This window comes from Myxocyprinus asiaticus, chromosome 2, assembly GCF_019703515.2.
Source record: "Myxocyprinus asiaticus isolate MX2 ecotype Aquarium Trade chromosome 2, UBuf_Myxa_2, whole genome shotgun sequence".
Taxonomy (NCBI): Eukaryota; Metazoa; Chordata; class Actinopteri; order Cypriniformes; family Catostomidae; genus Myxocyprinus; species Myxocyprinus asiaticus.
The window spans coordinates 43,434,410-43,448,053 of NC_059345.1; the positions used below are offsets into that span (position 1 = coordinate 43,434,410).

At 38.0% G+C, this 13,644-nt stretch overlaps 1 protein-coding gene across 1 annotated transcript in view; it reads right to left on the reverse strand.

Annotated features, from left to right (window-relative positions):
• itfg1 (integrin alpha FG-GAP repeat containing 1) overlaps positions 1-13,644 on the reverse strand; it is a 202,146-nt gene that overhangs the window by 186,227 nt on the left and 2,275 nt on the right. The window lies entirely within an intron of this gene.

Below are 13,644 nucleotides of genomic sequence, written 5' to 3' on the forward strand. Positions count from 1 at the left end.
GCTCATGCTACTCTCTGCGATCCACGCACAACTTACCATGCACCCCATTGAGAGCGAGAACCACTAATCGTGACCATGAGGAGTTTACCCCATGTGACTCTAGCAACCGGGCCAATTTGGTTGCTTAGGAGACCTGGCTGGAGTCACACAGCACACCCTGGATTCGAACTCACAACTCCAGGGGTGGTAGTCAGCGTCAATACTCACTGAGCTACCCAGGCCCCGTTATGTATAATTATTTTTAACCCATTCTTAACGATGCTTTCAAGACGATCATAAGTTATTCTTGTTTGTTTGCCAACAAATCTCTGAACGTTTAAACTTGCAATGCATAAAACCACATGTGCATGATCAATAAACATATGTAGTGTAGATGACTGGCCCAATAGGGCAAGTGGCAGTATTTTCAACTGGCCCCAAACTTTCTCACACTGCCCTCTGGCCATCATGCCATCCTTAATGTTTAGCTCTGAAATGTCATGTCACTCATGAGTGAAACAGATACCTTGGTCAATTGACACGCAGACGTGAAGCATCTCTCACTCTGCGAATAACACCTCGAGCCAGGACACAGTCGCCAAAAACAGGCCTACACCTCAGTGATGGGCTGACAGAAGCCATTCAGCAAATCTGTAATTACATTCCTGTGAAGACATCTTCCTGAATTCTAAAGTCATGCTGACAGTCACTCCATCTTTCTGCATGAAGGCCAAAGGCTACATCCTCTGAGATTAGCACAGCGTGGTCCACTATGATCAGTGAGGCACAATGTTCATTTCAAACAGTGCATGAGGGGGAAACAAAGAGAGAGAGGAAAAAAAAAACGAATGCATGAGAGAAAGCGTTCTTCTTCTCAAGGTCAGTCCTTCATCAGAGTCAGCTCTGCAAGACGCCAAAGCCATGAGCATTACAGTCTTTTCCTACCTTCTTAAAACACACAGTGAAAAAATTATATAGGCTATAAAGCCCAGAAGAATACAGAAAAGTCTAGATATTTCATACATCATTAATCTGAATAATTTCAGCTGTTTCATTTGCTGAGTCAGCATGCACTTCAGAAGACATAAACACTCTTGTTCTGTATAGAAAATATATTATTAAACTCAACATTTTGTAGATCTACAACAGTTCTTTGGTTAAGAAATACTTCAGAGCCTGCACAGAATATAAATAAAATAAATTAAAATAATATTAAATTGAATTAAACCCAAGAGAAAAGAAACTCCAATAGACAGTTAGGAAATCTATAGGGTAAAAGTTTCGGTGTGTCTGGGGGTTGGAGCAAGGCATCAAATTCAGGGCAACAGAAAATATAAAGTCTATAAATAGATACTGCATATGCCAATAAATCGCGTTTCTCTAATCCTTTTTTAAAGCACTTCATTCATAAGCATAGCAGCACTGGGGTAAAATGGAGTGATGCTATTCTGAGGGGATATAATCTTGTAAAACCATTACAAGAATAACATAGGTGCAGTAGAGGGGATTATGCCAATCCCACATATTCCTTATTTAATTTCTCTCACATTATGCTGGCAGAGACAGTGAGGGGAAAGCTGCCCAACATATTGCACTAACAAGCTTATATACTCCGGCCACTGACAGCATTTTGTGTATGTGTCTGTGTGTTTTTATTTGAATATAAAATAAAAAGGCGAAAAATTCCTAAGCATTTCCAGTCATACAGTATGACCTGCAAATGTGTGGGATGTAGAGGAATGTTTACCAAATGGCAATCTTAAGGCATTTTAATATTTCATTAACTACAAAATGCAATCTTGCATACCTTAACATGCCTTGATTTTGGACACAACAACCGCTTTGTGCATCAGTAAGGCACAACCAAACAAAACTCTAAGCCAGTCATGTCTTACCTTTTGAAAAATTGATGTTCTATATTATTCATTGATTCTCTCATCATTTACTTAGTACCAAACTTGCTTGCTGTTTTTGAAAATGTTTGTGGAATCCATCCTCTGTCTCCTATACGCTGTAAAAATGCAATTACATTTTATCGAGTATATGGCATTTTTTGAGTCACAGATACTATGAAATGTGAATTACTTTGCATCTACAAAAAAACACGTTAGACCAACAATATTTTCCCAATATTTTCCCAAATGTTGCTCTAACTAGCCCTAACTAGCCTTACAGTTGTTTGAACAAACAATTTCATATAAAACAATGTTGCTGATTTGCAAGTTGCACTGCAACATGAATAAATTATGAATAAATTATACAGTGTTATAGGCTTATTTTTATGCTGTTTATTGACTTTATGTTGTTGTTGTTTTTACTGCCAATGCTTGTTAGATTGTTATGTGCTGATGCTCAAAGCTCAGCTTTTTACTTAACGAGGTTTGTCACTGATATTGAGGTTTGTGGGTCAAAGGTTGGGGTCTAACTGTGTCTGTACCAATGTATCGCATGAATTGTCTTGCCTTAAATATCAACGGAGGCAAAGATTGTAGTTAAACAACCGTAATAAAATTACTGCCGTAATTTACATGGCCACGCTGGCACTGTAAAAAATAAAAAAATAAACTATTAAATGTACAGTAAAAAAATTTCAAACTTGATATTAATCTTCTGAAACTGTAAAAATCTGCTTTTTACTTTGTAAGGTATTGTTCATCACTGTAAAAATGACAGAAGAGCACAAGATGACATGAAGTTCACCAATAGCGGCTCTTCTAGGAGCATTGACAAATAAACATGCAGAGACAGTGCTCAGTCACTCACACAAACACTAAACACCATCAGGGCAACACATGTGAAATTTAAATAATGCAGTAAATATTAAATAAACTACATTAAATATAAAACAGATCACCCCAATGTACGTAACTGATATTAAAAATAAGAAGAAACATAACAGTTCCCATAAAATATAATGAAATATGATGGGTCATGCAGGGAATTATGGGAATGCCCATTTATTGTTTTTTTACTGCAATTTTAACAATAATAAAAAGTACATGTACTCTCTTGTTAAACAATTTACATTTTTACCATTAATTATACAGGAAAAATCATACTTTTTACATCTAAATTTTTTTATTTTTACAACATTTATTGTAAAAACTACTGTATTTACCATAACTACATTAAAACCTTTTCCACTGAATATTTTACAGTTAATATTCGTTAATCAAAGTTTTTTTTTCCTGTGGCATTTTTACAGTCTTTTACTGTGAAAATTACAGACATTTTTTTACAGTGTATGTGTAGAGTGCGTATGTGTTTGTTAGAACCTACCAGTATAATTCTAATTAAACTAATGATAATAGTTTTTAACAAGCACCCACATTGCAGACAAAATGTAAAAAAAAAAAAACTGGCCGTGATGTCGCTGAGCAGAAAGAGAGAAAGAGCGAAGACACAGAGACAGTGTTAGAAAGAGCCAGTCTTTTGGGACTGCGATCCACTTAAGACTCTTCCATTAGCTACAGTCACTAATTGACTGAGGGACAAATAAAGTCATGGTCCTTTTTAAAAATGCTTGATTAACACACACTTAATTAGGTTGTGGCGGAATCTTATCTGTTGTTATTATTATGTATGCACACTCTTTCCCCAAAGCAACAGATTAACGTTGGACATTAACTGAGTTGTGCATTGGGATAAAGCTGAACTAAACTTAAGCCCGCAATCAGCCACAAATCTGCTCAGTGTTTTTTTCCTCTAATTTATCATGGAAATGCTGCAATTTAGCTTTTTTGATACACTGCCAGACTTCGGAAGGCACTGTATATCAATACAGTTCCTTTGAGCATGTTTACTGCTCATAAAATTGGGAGGTAAGAGAAGACATACATTTTGAGCAAATAATGAGAAGTCTTCCCTCAATGTTTCAGGCTATTTTTCAGTAAAGCTGTGCCAGGACTGTGCAAGAAGGAACGCCACGTCAATGTTCTGCAGATCTGGCAGAAGTCTCTGGGCTGTCATGCATGAAGCCACACTGAGATTATGCCATTATGTATGAGCACAAAAAAAAAAAAAAATCTTGATGAGTCCAAATTTAGCCACGATTATCCTGGCATCTTTTGTAAACAGTTAAGTATATCTGCCTCTGCATAACCCTCTTACTTTATTTGCTATTTGCTCCTTTTGCAAGACCAGAAATGACTGCAAAATTCCCACAGGAAAAACATGCAATGACAGGGACGGCACACGACCACAGCCATTTGGCCTAATGTAACCTAAATGTTCATCTGTGACTCTGGAAGTGTGTTGGGATTATGATTTAATGATCTTCGCACTTCAGTAGCCCCCTAATGTGGAAAATCTGTTTCCTTTACATTGCTCGACAATTAACTTTACACTCACACTCAGGGAGATTTGAGGTCTAATTGGCTGCAGTTTGGAGGGTTGCAATGCAATGTTGCCTAGCAACCAGTCAAAAAGCAGAATGGGTGTCTTTAGTGCATATTTGCGCATAATGACATTTATAATTATTTGGCAATTACCACCTATTTTTAACGAGGCTGCACATTCTGAATCCAGGGTCAGCAAGGGCATTATAAAGACATGAAAATGTTATATAGATGTCAGTGGCATCTCCATGTTGTTAAAGAGATAAATGAAACTGAAGAAGAAGAAGAAAAAAAAAAACATACCCAGAGGAACCTACTGAATATAGAGGCTTCTCCATGTTCATTTTACTGCTATTGTCTGACTGCTCCTTTGCTCTTGCTCAAGAATGGCTGCATTAGCCTATTAGGAACACATTCTACCGGACTTAATCACTCACCTTTGTCTCAAGTAATTGCAGGTTGTTCATCTTAATAAACCAATAGAGCCAGAAATCAGATAAGGCCATATCAATGCAGAGCTTGTAGATTTCCACTGAGAAGGAGAAGATTGTGATTTAACATCGAGGCACACGGCAAAGGCTGGATATTCCACTTTAAAGCTTAAATGAGGCCTTGGCACCAAAGTGGATGCAATTTCATGCTTTACAGCTGACACAGCCATGCAGTGTGCGTTTACAGTTTCATATGTGGAACTGGAATGTGAGCCGTGACATGGAGGTGACCATTACCTGTTCATCCGCAAAAAAGACTTGTTTGAAAACAATTCAGGTCTTGACTGAGAAGGTCACATAAGTGATGTGAGACTCAGTATGGCAGTATAGATGTCAGGCCCTAATTCTGTGCTCATGTTCATAATATTCATACCTCCATAATGATGAAAATATCTTGCATATATGATGGTCAGGTAAGTATAAAAAGTCTGTCATCTTTTACTCACAGTTATGTTGTTCTAAACATATATGGAACACAAAAAGATGTAAGGCAGAATGTTAGCCTCAGTCATCTACTTTCATTGTATGGGGAAAAAAAAACAAACAAACAAAAAAAACAATGAAAGTGAATGGTAACATCTTTTGTGTTGCATGGAAGAAAGAAAGTCGTACGGAGAATAAGTCATGATAGCATTTTACATTTTGGTTGAACTATCCCTTGTAATTCAGCATGATGAGTGCTGGGTGACTGGTTGTCTAGATCACATTCTATTGAACAGAAAAAGAACCATAAAAAAAAGTCACTAAAGAATCATGGTACATGGTTCACGGCAGCACCCAAAGTCAGGTAACTAAAATCATTGATATAGCCTTCAGTTCTAGCTGTTATCTCTTCCTGAAAGTATCCATCCACTCCCACTGAGGTGCTTTCCTTGTGCCAACTCTTGGCATGCCAGACATCCATAATTGTAGAGTAAGTGATGAATGATTTTGTCATGGGAGTGTTTTTTTTCCCTCTTGGGCATTTGTTAATCTGCTGTGATTTTAATTCCTTAGACTTATATAGTGCTTTTCATAGTATTGGTGGAAACTGCTCAAACAACACTGGAGTGCAGCATCCACCTGGATGATGCGACAGCATCCATAGTGCGACAGAATGGCCACCACACACCAGCTTGGTGAAGAGGAGAGTACAGTGATGTAGACAATTCATATACACACTGTATATGGATTAACAGGATGCCATGATGGATAGTTCCTGTTGTCACAATACTGGGGCATTAGGACCCACACAGACTGCAGGGTGAGCACCCCCTGCTGGCCTCACTAAAGAAGCTAAAGTCCCTTTTAGTCACTGTAACATAGGCACGAGCACTCCTTTGATCGGAGCCTTAAAGAGCATCTATTATGGTTTTTAAACGTGCCTAATTTTGTTTTAAAGGTCTCATACAATAGATTTACATGCATCCAAGGTCAAAAAACACTTTAATTTGCTCATAATTTTAATTGCAGCATTACCTTTTTTTCCCAGTGTCAAAAACGACTCCTTCAATGATCTGTTCTAAAGGATTAATTCTAAACTCCTCCTTTCAGAGAGCCTATTCTGCTCTGATTGGTCAGATGTCCCAGTCTGTTGTGATTGGTCTACCGCTTAGTTTAGTGTTTGAGGGCGGGTAAAAGCTGTTCGCGAGCAGCCAATGAAGACCAGAATTTTCACCAAATTACGTAGGTTAGTACAGGAAGTAAGTCTGGAATTACTAACGACTCGTTTTAGGTGTTCAGAATCGGTTCTTTCTTTTGGGAGCCAATAACTCCATTTGATGTGCACTTTGATTTTTCAAACTTTGCAGACTTTTTTACATTCACAAACAGCTATATAACACACTACATGAAAGGTAATATTTGAAAAACCATAATAGGTGCTCTTTAACTACACCAATGGACTGCGAGACTTTGAAAAGATTCTCCAAGAGAATATTCGCATCTATTTTCAGTCTTCAGTCTAGAAGCAGATACTGCAGCAGGATTATTATAGTACATTTTTTGTGACTGACAGGCAAGCATACCAGGAAACTCTTTACCCTTGAAAATGGCTTTGAATTCATAAATAGCTCGAGTGATCAATTGATTTAAACAGGTTCAGAAAAAAAAGCAAACATTGACAATTGGAGAGTCAGAAGCACCTTGCAATAAGGGTGATGTGTTCTACTGCAATTTAATTCTCTTCTGGCTTGATAAGCTTTGATGACTTTGAGCCACCCAACAAACCACCTTTCCACCAAGCAACCACAATAACATTGACAAGACCCACATATATATATATATATATATATATATATATATATATATATATATATATATATATATATATATATATACAGGTGTATCTCAATAAATTAGAATGTCGTGGAAAAGTTCATTTATTTCAGTAATTCAACTCAAATTGTGAAACTCGTGTATTAAATAAATTCAATGCACACAGACTGAAGTAGTTTAAGTCTTTGGTTCTTTTAATTGTGATAATTTTGGCTCACATTTAACAAAAACCCACCAATTCACTATCTCAAAAAATTAGAATATGGTGACATGCCAATCAGCTAATCAACTCAAAACACCTGCAAAGGTTTCCTGAGCCTTCAAAATGGTCTCTCAGTTTGGTTCACTAGGCTACACAATCATGGGGAAGACTGCTGATCTGACAGTTGTCCAGAAGACAATCATTGACACCCTTCACAAGGAGGGTAAGCCACAAACATTTATTGCCAAAGAAGCTGGCTGTTCACAGAGTGCTGTATCCAAGCATGTAAACAGAAAGTTGAGTGGAAGGAAAAAGTGTGGAAGAAAAAGATGCACAACCAACCGTGAGAACCGCAGCCTTATGAGGATTGTCAAGCAAAATCGATTCAAGAATTTGGGTGAACTTCACAAGGAATGGACTGAGGCTGGGGTCAAGGCAGCAACCACACACAGACATGTCAAGGAATTTGGCTACAGTTGTCGTATTCCTCTTGTTAAGCCACTCCTGAACCACAGACAACATCAGAGGCATCTTACCTGGGCTAAGGAGAAGAAAAACTGGACTGTTGCCCAGTGGTCCAAAGTCCTCTTTTCAGATGAGAGCAAGTTTTGTATTTCATTTGGAAACCAAGGTCCTAGAGTCTGGAGGAAGGGTGGAGAAGCTCATAGCCCAAGTTGCTTGAAGTCCAGTGTTAAGTTTCCACAGTCTGTGATGATTTGGGGTGCAATGTCATCTGCTGGTGTTGGTCCATTGTGTTTTTTGAAAACCAGAGTCACTGCACCCGTTTACCAAGAAATTTTGGAGCACTTCATGCTTCCTTCTGCTGACCAGCTTTTTAAAGATGCTGATTTCATTTTCCAGCAGGATTTGGCACCTGCCCACACTGCCAAAAGCACCAAAAGTTGGTTAAATGACCATGGTGTTGGTGTGCTTGACTGGCCAGCAAACTCACCAGACCTGAACCCCATAGAGAATCTATGGGGTATTGTCAAGTGGAAAATGAGAAACAAGAGACCAAAAAATTCAGATGAGCTGAAGGCCACTGTCAAAGAAACCTGGGCTTCCATACCACCTCAGCAGTGCCACAAACTGATCACCTCCATGCCATGCCGAATTGAGGCAGTAATTAAAGCAAAAGGAGCCCCTACCAAGTATTGAGTACATATATAGTAAATTAACATACTTTCCAGAAGGCCAACAATTCACTAAAAATGTTTTTTTTATTGGTCTTATGATGTATTCTAATTTGTTGAGATAGTGAATTGGTGGGCAAAATCATCACAATTAAAAGAACCAAAGACTTAAACTACTTCAGTCTGTGTGCATTGAATTTATTTAATACACGAGTTTCACAATTTGAGTTGAATTACTGAAATAAATGAACTTTTCCACGACATTCTAATTTATTGAGATGCACCTGTATATTCCGATCCGGGCCAATTTCATATGTGGAAATCAATCGGGTGATTTTTTGCAATGTGACTTGTTTGAACAGTAAGGCTCATGCGATTTTACTCAATGTTACTCAATATTCATCATAATTGTGCACTTGGTTTACCCTTGAGGTTAATAAAAATATTAATGAATTGCACTGTGTGAATCATTATACAGAAATGTTTAAATATATACTGTATAAAATATATTAATGTACATTTGGTCTCAAATTTTGTGACACTTCCTTTGAACAGAGATACCAGAAAGTATTTGCAATTTAAAAAATATTTTATTTAAAAAAATATCTATATATTTTTAAAAATGTATAAATTCCTTTGGACCACATAAACAAGGTCATTTTAACAACCTCTTAGCAAAACATTTTTTAAGCAAAACATTTTACGAGCATTTTAGCGTGCGCTCCAGTTTCCCCCACAGTCCAAAAAACATGCAGGTCAAGTGAACTGGAGACTCTAAATTGCCAGTATGTTAGAGTGTGAATGTGTATATCTGTGTGTGTTAGCCCTGTGATGGACTGGCCACCTGTCTAGGGTGTTTATCTGCCTTCAGCCTGAGACAGCTGGGTTTAGGTTCCAGCAATAATAGGAGTCAGGACAAGTGGCTACAGGAAATGGATGGATGGATTTTGGCGTGCAGCTGAATGTAGCAAAAACTACTATTCATCATGTATCTCCGCCTATAATCATACATATACTGAAAGTACACTCACCGGCTACTTTATTAGGTTCACCTGTACATCTACTTATTCATGTGATTATCTAATCAGCCAATCTTGTGGCAGCAGTGTAATGTATAAAATCATGCAGATATGGGTCAGGAGCTTCAGTTAATGTTCACATCAACCATCAGAATGGGGAAAAAATGTGATCACAGTGATTTAAACCGTGGCATGATTGTTGGTACCAGACGGGCTGGTTTGAATATTTCTGTCACTGCTGATCTTCTGGGATTTTCACATGCAACAGTCTCTAGTCTAGAGTGTAAAGAGAATGGTGTGAAAAATGAAAAAAAACATCCAGTGAGCAGCAGTTCTGTGTATGAAAACAAATGGTTGATGAGAGAGGTCAACAGAGAATGGCCAGACAGGTTCGAGCTGACAAAGGCAACGGTAATTCAGATAACCACTCTGTACAATTGTAGTGAGCAGAATAGCATCTCAGAATGCTCAACACATCGAACCTTGAGGCGGATGGAATACAACAGCAGAAGACCACTTTGGGTTCTACTTCTGTCAGCCAAGAACAGAAAACTGAGGATGCAGTGGGCCTACCATTTGTGTGCCTCAGCAGAAATCCAGATTTGTCAGACCAGGCCATGTTTTTCCAATTATCTACTGTCCAGTTTTGGTGAACCTATGCCCACTGCAGCCTCAGTTTCCTGTTCTAAGCTAGTAGTGTAGGAGGGGCCTTCTGCTACTGTAGCCCATCTGCCTCAATGTTCGACGTGTTGTAACTGTTTTAACGTGTGGTTATTTGTGTTACTGTCACCTTCCTTTCAGCTTGGACCAGTCTGGCCATTCTCCTCTGACCTCTGTCAATAACAAGCCATTTTAAGCCGTTGTGCATGAAAATCCCAAGAGATCAGCAGTTATAGAAATACTCAAACCAGCCCATCTGGCACCAACAATCATGCCACGGCCTAAATCACCAAGATCACAATTTTTCCCCCATTCTGATGGTTGATGTGAACATTAACTGAAGCTCCTGACCCATATCTGCTTGATTTTATACATTACACTGCTGCCACACGATTGGCTGATTAGATAATTGCATGAATCAGTAGATGTACAGGTGTACATAATAAAGTGGCCGGTGAGTGTATATCACAGTGTTTCCCCAATATGCATTCTAGCATTGCTGAAATTTTTCATGGTTCATTAATATTCTTGATGCAACATAATGCTTGCTAGCCTCAGCCAGCTGTCCACTTTCTACACTGTGCGTAGCATTGAAGTTACGTTCGTGAACGAATCAGTCTTTTTTTGAACTAATCTTTTAAGTGAACGAATCGTTCACTTTCACCTCCATACACTGACTCATATTTCTCGTTCACCGATGTCTCTTTGGTGGCTTTCCATGCCTGTAAAGAATATAGTGCAAGCCAACAACATTTGAGTGTGGGCTATGAAGGAGCATATAACTGGTTTGACCCACTGAACTAATATGCCCCTTTACTGAACAAACAAGGATAAGGATCTGTTGACCGAATGAAGGAAAGGTGGAGGTATGTCGTTGGTTTAGTTTGATAATCTCATTCAAAAAGGTGGGAAAGTGGCTGGAATACTTATGAGTAGAAGTGACTGATGAATTTACAATGACATCAGGACGTAATTGAATCACTAATAAATATTTTTAGGCTAATATTGTTGTGTTTTTGTACAGTCATGCACAGCAGTTCACAAAATCATATTTATTATTTGTTGTAATTTGCTTGTGATGCTTAAACACTCTGCTGAATTCTCTTTTATTATTTTTTTATTATTGTTATTAAAAAAAATTTGTATCCCCTTTTCTCCCAATTTGGAATGCCCAATTCCCACTGCTTAGTATGTCCTCGTGGTTGCATGGTTACCTCAATCCGGGTGGCTGAGGACAAGTCTCAGTTGCCTCCACTTCTGAGACCGTCAATCCGTGCATCTTATCACGTGGCTCGTCATGCATGACACCGTGGAGACTCCACATGTGGAGGCTCATTCTACTCTCTGTGATCGACACACAAATGACCATGCGCCCCATTGAGAGCGAGAACCACTAATCGCGACCACGAGGAGGTTACCCCATGTGACTCTACCCTCACTAGCAACCGGGCCAATTTGGTTGCTTAGGAGACATGGATGTCACTCAGCACACCCTGGATTCGAACTCGTGAGTCCAGGGGTGGTAGTCAGCGTCAGTACTCACTGAGCTACCCAGGCCCCCACTCTGCTGAATTCTCTTAGTATATTTGTAGATACGCAAGTTTTAATAAAGTATAATTAGATTTGTTTTGGTTGTGAGATTGGATGACTCGTTCAAAACACATAAAAGACATAAAAACTCAACTGTTTAAGGTGTGATTTACAAAAATTGTCACTGAAATAATCACTCAACAAATCTGAATGACACACAGAGAAACATAAACATAATCAATATAGTTAAAAAAAAAAAAAAAAAAAGATCTAACTTTAAACTATTCAAGTTGTGAAATGATTTATTCATGTTCTATAATTTCTGTTAATAAAAGATCAAAAAGGAATGATTAGGACACATGAAACATACTGCCAATAAATAGACAGTTTCACTAATAAATGGTTTGTCTGTATTCAAGCGATTTTGATTATTTTTAGAACTTTGTAAATTTGCATTATAGAACTGACAATATTCTGAATGAATATTAGCTGGCTAGCTTAAATTATGTAAAAATACAGTTTAAAAATAAAACACCATCTGAACAACAGAGTGAAATACATTAAATGCGCACATCTTATTGTGTCATGGGAGCTGAGGCCCCCAAAGATTGAAATTCTAGAATCTCCCCTGGTAAATTATTTATTTATGTTTATGTGTTTTATGTTTATAATAAAAGTAGGCCTATTGCAAGTAATTTTCTGTGTTAACACATTTCATAATTTTACAGTTATTCTACAGCTATCTGGGCTTCCAGAGCTCTTCAAGTGTAAAATGTTCCCAGTAAATAAACACACACAAGACAAGGCAAACATGAATAACCCATCTAGGCCTAAAATTATTCTAAGGACGTTTTAAAGTATTCATCCACTGACACGCATAAATACAGTTCCAGCATTGCGGCTCATGGACACGTGCACAACAGCACCGCTGCTGAAAAAAAATCCTAGTGGAAACACTGTATCACTGCCATTTAGCCTTACTGCCAGTTACGTTACAGTATGTAGTCTTCTGATCTGGAATCTAGGCAGGCAGGTGTTATCAGAGAAGCACTGTTTAAACCTTTGAGCAGCTTAATTATTAATTACACAGCATGCTACAGCTAAAACACACAACCAAATCCAGTGAACAAATACCAGAGAGAGAGATGCTCCCCTCTAGACCAGCTGCTAAAAATGGCACAGAAGTTTCCCAGACAGAAAACAATGCTCAGAAAACATCCCATCTTGATGACAGGCAAAGAAAGGGAGAGAAAAAGCCTTACAAATGCAATCTGATGAATAAATTCTAAATGTAGTTATTCATTGGTGTAGAAAATGATTGAAACAAGCACAGATTCCCAAGTTGAAAACTGATCACATGTCAGCCTAGTGTAGGCTTACATTTATGTAAATGTATGGGGCTTGACATTTATGTAAATGTATGGGGCTTGACATTTATGTAAATGTATGGGGCTTGACATCCTTATATCTGAGAGGTCTATCAGTGAAATGGCAAAACAGTGTGTCAGTACTGGTTTCTGTTATTATGACCATTTAACATGTATAACATGTCATTTTCTTTCTGTATCTTACTGTACATGTGCTGTAAGCCATTTTAGCCATTTCCAACACCTTACCATTCAAAGACATGTCAGCCAACCTGATGTCATCAAACCAGCAAATCCAAACACAAAATGCAGAGAGATAGAGTGTTTCTTATTGGCTAAGTTTTCTCATTGGCTAAACAAGTACGGTCTGCTCCCCTGGCTCTCTGTATTGTCATTTACAGGTCCAAGGACTATCACAGAGACAGGTATGATTTCTCAGGATGCCTATTTCAGTTTTATTTGTCAGGTAATAGGAGCATATTATTATCTTGAGCTGTCTAAAGCTGACAGCAACTTTAATGACATGAAAAATCACACTGAATTTTAAATTTTCGATTCGGAACTGGGCACATTTTACATGTGCAAATAAATCAGATCCATTTGCAATGTGACTTCAGTGTGAACAGTCAGACTCATGCAATTTTTACACCAATTTAAGTCAACTTTTGTC